The sequence below is a fragment of the Panthera onca genome, chromosome B2 (genome assembly GCF_046562875.1).
Source record: "Panthera onca isolate mPanOnc1 chromosome B2, mPanOnc1 haplotype 2, whole genome shotgun sequence".
Taxonomy (NCBI): Eukaryota; Metazoa; Chordata; class Mammalia; order Carnivora; family Felidae; genus Panthera; species Panthera onca.
The window spans coordinates 61,533,398-61,543,727 of NC_138343.1; the positions used below are offsets into that span (position 1 = coordinate 61,533,398).

Below are 10,330 nucleotides of genomic sequence, written 5' to 3' on the forward strand. Positions count from 1 at the left end.
TGAAGAATGGATTGGAAATGGAAGAATGAAATAGAAGAGGCTCTTGGAGAAAAGGCTGGAAAACACCTAAGAAGGTTGACAATAATAGATGACCACTTTTTTTTTTTTTTTAATTTTTTTTTCAACGTTTTTAATTTATTTTTGGGACAGAGAGAGACAGAGCATGAACGGGGGAGGGGCAGAGAGAGAGGGAGACACAGAATCGGAAACAGGCTCCAGGCTCCGAGCCATCAGCCCAGAGCCTGACGCGGGGCTCGAACTCACGGACCGCGAGATCGTGACCTGGCTGAAGTCGGACGCTTAACCGACTGCGCCACCCAGGCGCCCCTAGATGACCACTTTTATAGACCAAGACCAACAGACAGGGATTAACAGAAAATCATAAGTATAGGGATGACTATGTCATTAAATCACAGATTTGAGAAATCAACTTAATTTGGACTTCCTAAATATGTTTCCTAAGGCTACTGATTGTTTCCTTGCCTTAATTAGAATTAGTTTACAAAGAAGAATATGGCTGAATTTGCAGGTGGGAGGAGACAGTAACTCTAGTTCTAGCAAGAGAGGACTGGGAAGGGCAATGAACCAGGCAGAGGCTAACAAATTTTATCTTTAAATGCAGAAGAATATAAAAGGTGGAAAAGATGTAAGGGTGAGAAATTATGATGGAAACAGGCTATCATATAGTTGTTTTGATATTCTGTTGAATTTAAAATATTCTAAGACTTTCAGTTAAAGGGCTAGTGGAAAATTGACATCTTGAATATGGAACCTTGAATAAAAGTGTGGATTAGAGACAATGTGTCACTAAAACAACAGAGAATTTCAAGAAGAGAGAGGCACCATTATCTCTTGAGCTGGAAAGATTAAGTAAGATGAATACTGAAAATATGCCACTGATTTGGCAATTAGGAGGTCATTAGTGATCTTAAATGCTATTTCAATGATGTGCTAGGGTAGATAGTAGACTGCATTGAATAATGGTGAGTGATGAAGTGGATATAGTTGACTCATTCAAGTAGTTTGGCAATGAATACATAGAAAATAGTTTTATATCTGCTTCCCCAAAGAAATAAAGTTTGCAGATTTTTTAAACTGTCTTTTAAACTTAGGAAACTCAAGAAAGTTAATGTGCTAATATAAAAAGTAAGTGAAAGGCAGTTTATTTTCACATTTAATGAGCTTGGAAGTTGCCCCTCTATAATAAGAAAAAGTAAAAAGCTGAACAGACAAAAATCAGCAACTCTTCTTGCAACAATAAGACAGGGAAGGACACAGGGCAAACCACTGAACCCCACAAAACTGGAGAGACAAGCAAATACAAGGAGTTGTGGCTTTCCAGAGCAGAGACTCATGAGACCACTGTGGAATTCAGTGGTATTGTAGGAAAACCTGAACTGTAATTGACAAAGTGCTGGAGATTCAATATGGACAATGCTTGAGAGTTAAAAAAAAAAAAAAAAAGCAAACAAGCAACAACAACAACAACAAAATTAGAGAATCCAGTCACATGGTTGATCTATAATACTGAGATATACTTTCAGGAGGTCAACCAGATTCCTGCAGCATATGTTAGATTTAAAAAATTCCCTCATTCTTCTAGCAGGAGGAGGGGGAAAGGAATCATTTTGAAATATGCCAGAGCACTCTGTTCTTGACAAACCTATCTCAATGGAAACTAGTTAACCACAGCCTAACCTGTTGGGGTATTATCAGAATCTAACTGACCTGTGGAAAGGAAATACCCAACTTCAGCCAGTTCTAGTCATCTCACTCACCTAAGTGGGAAGGAAAAAACTGAGAAACACTTGTGAAGTTTACAAACCAGAGGCATAGGACACTAAAAGACTGAAACCATAATAGAGAACTAAGGAATGCTTCACCTCTCTTCACATCTCACATCTACATTACTAGAGACCCACGTATAACAATTCCTTTCACCCACTAGATCATGTCTGGCTATCAAGAAAAAATGACAAGGCATACCAAAAGGCAAAAAAAAAAATTAAAAGACAGAACAATTATCAGAATGAGACATGGCAGGGATGCTGTGCTGGGTTTGATCCACAAACACTCGGGTGGCGGATGACCGATTACTCACAGAAAGGAGAGGGCAAGGGGGCCGAGTGGTGATGGCCCCGAGCAAAACTCATCTCCAGTTTTTATTGAGGATCTTATCAGTACATATCAGGGGTGCAGAGGAAAGGAATGTGTGGTTTCAAATACAGGAACGAAGCACCCTCATAGATTATCAGGGGAACAATACAATCAGGGTAGTGATGCACAGGCATACATGACAGGGGCAGTGTATATGTCATAGGAAGGGGATTGTTTTACTACTTTAAATTAAGCATTTACATAGGGGGAAAACATGCTGATCCACAGGCAAGTTCAGGCTATCTTCAGTCTTGACATTTCAAAGGAGACCTGCTTTTCCTGATCTGTTTTGCTGCTTCTCAACCAAAACATTTCTTTCTTAAATCTCAGCCAGCCAAGCTCTAGGAGCTCCCACAATGTTGGAATTTAAAACCACTATGATTAATATGCTAAAGGCTCTAAAGGAGAAAGTAGTCAGCATGTAAGAACAGATTTACAATGTAAGCAGAGAGATGAAAATCCCAAAGGTGGAGGGGGGACTGTTGGAGAGAAAGAAAACACTATAACCTAACAAAAAAAAAAATGCCTTTGATAGATCCATTAGTAGACTAGACACACCTGAAGAAAGAATCTCTAAAGTAGAGAACAGATCATTAGAATCCTTGAAAATTAAAAATCAAAGAGAACAAAAATTAGAAAAAAAAAGAAGAAAAGAATATCCAGGGACTATGGGACAACTAATAAAGATGTAATATACATGGATTGAATGCCAAAGGAGAAGAGATAATGAAGCAATTATGACTGAGAATTTTCCCAAATGAACGTCCAACACCAAATCTCAGACTCAGGAATCTCAAAGAACACCAAGCAGGATAAATACAAAAACACTGTACTGAGGCATCTCATCTTTAAACTATATAAAATCAGAAATAAAGAAAATTCTTGAAAGAGGCCAGAGGGAAAAAAATACCTTACCTGTGTAGGAACAAAGATAAGAATTACACCTGACTTTTCCTCGGAAACCAAACAAGCAAGAAAAGAGTAAAGTGAAATATTTAAAGTCTTGAAAGAAAAAAATAAGAACACCAACCTAGTATTATGTCCCCTATAAAATTATACTTTAAAATGAAGGAGAAACAAAAACTTTCTCAAACAAAAATTGAGGGACTTTATTCTCAGTAGATCTGCCTTGCAAGAAACAGAAGTTCTTCAGAGAAATAATATATAATAATGATACAGATCAGAAACTTACATTTTAATAAAGAACATTGAAGAAGGAATAAGTAAAGGTAAATTAAAAACTTGTATTTTTCTTATTCATAATTGAACAAGAAAGTATTCAAAACAATAATAGCAACATTTTTATCAGGTATGCTTATGTATGTATCTTGTATATTTGTGTTTACTAACAGGCTCATGCATGTTGACACATAAGTGAAATGAATGATAGCAATTACACAAGAGATAGGAGACAGGAATTAGGATCATTTTGTTATTATAAGAGACTCAAACTACACATGAAGTGGTACAATGTTATTTAAAAGGCGACTTGGATTAGTTGTAAATCTATACTGCAAATTCTAAGGCAACCACTAAAAAAACATCTAAGAAATACAAGAGGCAAAACCGATATGCTAAAAAACAAGAAAAAATTGAATCATTTAAAACATTCAATTAAAACCATAAAAGGTAGAAAAAATAGCAGAAGACAAAAATAGTAACAAAGAACAAAAGCAACAAAAAGAAAGCACTAATAAATATGGTACATATTAACCCAGCTATATCAGTAATCATGTTGAATGTCAGTGGTTTAAATGTACCAATTAAAAGACAGGGATAGAGTGGATCAGAAATACCCCAACTATATGTTATTTATAAAAAAAAAATAATTTAAATATAAAAGCCCATATAGAGTAAAGTAAATAAATTGAGAAAAACATATCATGCTAACATTATTCAAAAGAAAACAGGAGTAGCTTTATTAATTTCAGACAGAGCAGACCTCAAAGTAAAGAAAGTTATCAGGGATAATGTAGGGCATTACAAAATGATAAAGACGTTAATTCTCCAAGAAGATATAATAATTTTTAACATGTAAACACCTAACAGCAGAGCATCAAATAATGTGACAAAAATACTGAAAGAACCACAAAGATAAATAGATGAATGAACAATCATAGATGGAGACTTCAACACCTCTCTATCAGAAATGGATAGATCCAGCAGGCAGAAAACCAGTAAGCACATAATTGGACTCAACATCACCATCAATTAACTGGATTGAATTGACATCTATAGACTATTTTATCCCAGAAAAGCAGAATACACATTCTTTTGAAGCTCTCATGAAATATTCAAAATAGACCACAGACTGAAATATTCCTTAACAAATTTAAAATAATATAAATCCCATAATGCCTGTTCTCAGACCACAATGGAATTACTAGAAATCAATAGCAGAATGTTAAATGGAAAATCTCCAAACACATAAGGATTAAATGGTATAATTCTAAAAACAAATGAGTTGAAGAAGAAATCCCAAGTTAAATTTTAAAATGTTTTTAACTAAATGAAAATGAAAACAACTTATCAAAATGTGTGGAATGTAGTGAATACAGGACTTAGAGGAAAATGTATAGGATTGAATGCAAATATTAGAAGTGAACTTCTAAAATCAATATTTTACTTTTACACTTTAGGAAACTAGAAAATGAAAGGCAAAGAAACAATAAGAATTAAAGTAGAAATCAATGAAATTGAAAACAGGAAATCTATAGAGAGAAATCAACAAAACCAAGAGCTAGTTCTTTGAAAAGATCAATAAAATCAGTAAGCCTCTATCCAGGTTAAATAAGAAAGAAAAAAGAGAAAACACAAATTAGCAATATCAAAAATGAAAGAGAAAACAACTGAAAACTCCATGGAAATTAAAAGAACAGAAAAGGAATACTATGAACAACTCTATGCCCACAGATTTGATACCCTAAGTAAAACAGACCAATTTCTTAAAAAAACCAAAACTGCCAAAACTCAGAAAAGAATGGATGATCTTAATAGTCCTATATATGTTAAAGAATTTATTCAATAATTAAAACCCTTTTAAAAGAGAAAGTACCATCCACTGATGGGTTCACTAATTCTACCAAATATTTAAGAAAGAATTGTACCAATTCTCTACATAATCTTTTTTGAAGATAGAAACTGAGGGAATGCTTCCTAACCCAATTTTTGAGACCAGCATTACCTTCTATCAAAACTAGATAAAGATAAGAAAACTATATACCAATATCTCACGATTATAGAAAAAAATATCAATAAAATATTAGCAAATCAAATCTCAGCAAGTATAAAAACAATTATGCACCATGGCCAAGTGGGACTTAGATACGCAAGACTGGTTTCACATGAGAAAGCAATTAATGTAACTCATAATATTAACAGACTAAAAAATAAAACTTATATGACTCTATCATTGGATGCAGGAAAGTCCTTTGACAATATCCATCACAGAGCTTTCATGACAAAAGCTCTCAGGATACTCAAAATAGAGGGGAACCTCCTTGAATTGATAAAGCGTATCTACAAAACCCTACAGCTAACATTATATTTAATGGTGAGAAACTTGAAGATTTCCCAGTAAGATCAGGAACAAAACAAGAACATCCCCTCTCACCACTCCTTTTCAACGTCATACTGTAAGTCCTTGTTAATGCAATAAGACATTAAAAGGAATTAGAAAAGGAATTAAAAGGAATACAAAGTGGGAAAAAAGACATAAAGTTGTTTTTGTTCACAGAAGACGTGAACATCTACAGAAAAATCTAAAAGAAAAAAAACAGCTAAAACTGAGGAGACATTATAGCAACGTTTCAGGAAACAGGGTTAATATACAGGAGTTAACTGCTTTCCTATTTACCAGCAATTAATAAGTGAAATATGAAAATAAAAGCAAAATACAATTTACAATTGCATCGAAAAACCTGAAGTACTTAGGCATAAATCTACCAAGATATGTAGAGAGCTACGCAAAGAAAATTATGAAACTCTGGTGAATGAAATCAAAGAACTGAATAAATGGAGAGAAAAATCCATGTTTATCGATTGGAAGACCATATATTGTCAAGATATCAGTTCCTCCCAACTTAATCTATAGATTTAATGTAATCCCAATTAAATCACAGCAAGCCAGTTTGTGGCTTTAAGCAAACTGATCCAGAAGTTCATGATGAGAGGCAAAAGACCCAGAATAGCCAACACAATATTGAGGAAGCACGGAATTGGAAGACCGACACCACCTGACTTCAAGGTTTAGTATAAACTACAGCAATAGAGTTATTATGGTATTGGGGAAATACCATATCAGTGGAATCCAGAAATGGACCTCGATAAGCATAGTCAACTGATCTTTGACAAGAAGCAGAAACAAAACAATAAAAATAGTCTCTTCTACAAATGGTGCTAGAACAACTGGACATCCACATGCAAGAAAATAAGTCTAAACATACATCTTTGACCCTTCAAAAAAATTATCTGTAAGTAGATCAGAGATATAGATGTAAAAGGCAAACTATAAAAATGCTAGAAAATAACAGGAGAAAGTGTAGATAATATTGGGTATGGTGATGCCTTTTTAGATATAATACTAAAGACACAACCCATGAAGAAACAATTAATAATATGGACTTGATTAATTAAAAACTTCTGCTCTGTGAATAATGACACCAAGATAATTAACAGACAAACCACATAGTGGAAGAAAATATTTCCAAAGACATATTTGATGAAAACTGTTATCCAAAAATACAAAGACCTTTTAAAGAACTCAATAATAAGAAAACAAATAACCCAAATACAAAATGAGCCAAATACCTTAGCAGATACCAAAAAAACATTTTTGGATGGCAAATAAGCATACACAAATTGTTCCACATAATATGTTTTTAGAGAAATAAAAATTAAAACAATGACATACCACTGTACATTTTAGTAGAATGGCAAAAATTCAGAACACTGACAATACCAAAACAGGGAAGCAATTAAAATGTCCTCCAGTAGGTGAATGGATAAAGAAAATAACACATCCAGACAATGGAATATTAATAAGAACTAAAAAGAAATGAACTATCAAGTCATGAAAATACATGAAGGAAACTTCAATTTATATTACTAAGTGAAGGAAATCAAGATGACAATTCTATATACTGTATTTTAGCTATACAACTTTTTACCCTAGGGAAACATGGAGACAGTAAAAAGATCAGTGGTTTCCTGAAGTTATGGGTGAGATAATAAATAATAATAACAACAACAACAACAACAACAACAACAATAATAATAGGTGGAGTACAGAGGCTTGTTATATAGCAGAGAAAATACTCTATGATTATATAATGGTGGACATATATCCTTACACATAGTCCAAATCCACAGAATATACAAACCTAGAATAAATCCTAGGGTAAACTATGGACTTGAGTCAGTGCAGGTTCCTGGTAAAAAATGTACCATTATGGTGAATGATGTTAATAATGTCTATGCAGGTATGGAGACAGGAAGTATATGGGACATCACTATACGTCCCTCTGAATTTTGTTGTAAGTCTACAATTGGTCTTAAAAAATAAAGGCTTATTTAGAAAAATAGTGAAAAAATGAGACTAAAGGAAATCAAAATATAATGGGCAAGGTTTAAAATGTAGGAGAGAAAAATCAAGAGTACAGAAGATACCTATACATTGTAGGTGGGGATACAAACTGGTACAATTTTTCAAAAAAGAAATTATCAATAAGAATCAGAAATACATTCTTAACCGATGTAGAAATCATGAAATTTATATTATACTATACTAAGTAAATTTTATATGTTATAGGATTCTCTCATAAATATATAATCAGATATGATAAAAGAAATATATATATATATATATATATAAACATATATGTATACTCATTTTGCAAATGTTGATAAATCGGTAACAATTTAAGAGTGTCATAATTAAATAAGTATATATGTAGTATATAAATATATATGGTGTAATAAGTATATATCAGAAAAAAGAAAAGATGGTGGTGCAGTAGAAGGTCTCTAGCCTCCCCTTGTCCTATGAATACAACTAGATAACTACCAAAATTATCCCAAATACCCCCAAAGTCTATGTGAAGGCTTTCAGAACAAACTCCACAACTAAAGGTAGAGAAGAGGCCACATAAAAGAAGATAGGAAGTGCAGAGATGTGGTTTGAGAGAGAAATCGATCATGGCCACTGTGGTGGGAAGGGACTCATGGTCACAGAGACGTGCAGGAAACATACTAGCACACAGGGGATCACACAGGGAAGACATTCCCCATAGAAATTGGGTTGGAAAGCAAGAGTGGCTGAATTTCATGAGTTTTTGCAACCAGTGGGGCTTAAAGCCTGGAGTTCTAAAGGTTGCTGAGTGTGGCTCAGGAAGATTCCAAAGGCATCGTGACTACTCTAGGAGAGAAGGTAGTGCAAACATGCCACAGGCATATAGTGTGGAAACAACAATATGAAAAGCACCTGAGGTAAAAAGTGGGAGGTTATTTTCTCATCTTGGAGCACGTCCTGGAGAGGCAGCATTCATGGAGAGACACCTCTAGGAACATAGAAATTGGCAGGTGCCATTTCCCTCCCCTGCCCCTCAGTGTAAACACAGGACCATCTGTGGGAAACAGTGCAGCACTGACACTCATTACCTAATTTGCTTACAGCAAGCCCTGTCCCCTCTTCCCAGTCACACTTGCCTCAGTCCCAGTGCAGTGCGCACCCTCCCACAGAAGATTGGCCCAAATCCCTACTCACACAACATCTCCAATCCAGGAGTTTAGTAGTAAGTTGCAGCACCAATGGCAAGAAGCCTCATTTCACAAGCAGACCAGTGCACAGGTAGTTAAAACTCACCACATTCATGGGGCACCTGGTGGCTCAGTTGGTTAAGCGTCCAACTTTGGCTCAGGTCATGATCTCATGGATCATGAGTTTGAGCCCCATGTTGGGCTCTGTGCTGACAGTACAGAGCCTGGAACCTGCTTTGAATTCGGTATCTCCAGCTTTCTCTGCCCCTCTCCTGCTTGTGCTCTCTCTCTCTCTCTCTCTCTCTCTCTCTCTCAAAAATAAGTAAACATTTTTAAAAAATTTTTAAAAACTCACCACATTCAGGCCAGGGACCAAACATTGCCCACAACTGGCAAAGAGAGTCTCAGCATACAAGTAATCTGAAAGGAAAAATGGCCAGGATCTCAATAGCAGAACAGCAGCAGGCCCTAGGGAAGAGGGACACTACACTGTAGGACTTCTGTTTCATAAGGCCATTACCCTCATGAACAGGAGAAATAGCTGACTTTCCTAACACACAGAAGCAGGCATAGAGACTTAGAAAAAATTAAAGACAAAGGAATTTTTCCCAGATAAAAGAATAGGACAAGGACAATGCCAGATATCTAAAGGAAACAAATATAAGTAAAATTCCTAACAGAGAATTTAAAGTAATGATCATAAAGATACTTGCTGGACTTGAAAAAAGAGTGAAAGACATGAGTGAGACAAATAACACAAAGATGAGGTATAAAATCGCATAGAAAAGGGCTCAATAAACAAACTAAGAAATACACTAAGTGAAATGATCAGTAGGCTGGAAGAAGCAGAATGAATTAATGACCTGAAAGACAGAGTAATGAAAAGATGGAGCACCTGGATAGCTCAGTTGGTTAAGTGTCCGACTTTGGCTCAGGTCATGATCTCACAGTTCTTGAGTTTGAGACCCTAATCAGACTCTGTGCTGACAGCTCAGAGCCTGGAGCCTGCTTGAATTCTGTGTGTGTGTGTCTCTCTCTCTGCCCCTTCCCTGCTCATGTTCTCTCTCTCTCTCAAAAATAAACAAACATTTAAAAAACATTTAAAAAACACAGTGATGGAAAGAAATAAAGCTAAACAAAAGAAAGAAAAAAGAACTATAAAAAAGGATTAGACTTAGAGAACTCAGTAACTTCATCAAACATGATAACATATATAATACAAGAGTTCCAAAAGAAAAAAAGAGAAAAAGGAAAGAAAATTTACTTGAAGAAAAAAATTGCAGCACTTCCCAAATCTAGAGAAGGAAACAAATATCCAGACAACTGCAAACAAAATCAACAAAAGCAGAGCCACACCTAGACACACAGTAATTAAAATGGCAAAATATAACAATAAAGAAAGATATTTTGAAGCAAA

At 35.0% G+C, this 10,330-nt stretch overlaps 1 long non-coding RNA gene across 1 annotated transcript in view; it reads right to left on the minus strand.

Annotated features, from left to right (window-relative positions):
- The window catches only part of LOC132666445 (uncharacterized), a 116,566-nt gene extending 107,234 nt beyond the window's left edge, over positions 1-9,332 (minus strand). Inside the window, exon 1 of the long non-coding RNA XR_009604672.3 lies at positions 9,269-9,332. This is a non-coding gene — a long non-coding RNA (uncharacterized LOC132666445). The remainder of the gene's footprint in view (positions 1-9,268) is intronic.
- Between the last annotated feature and the right edge of the window lie 998 nt (positions 9,333-10,330).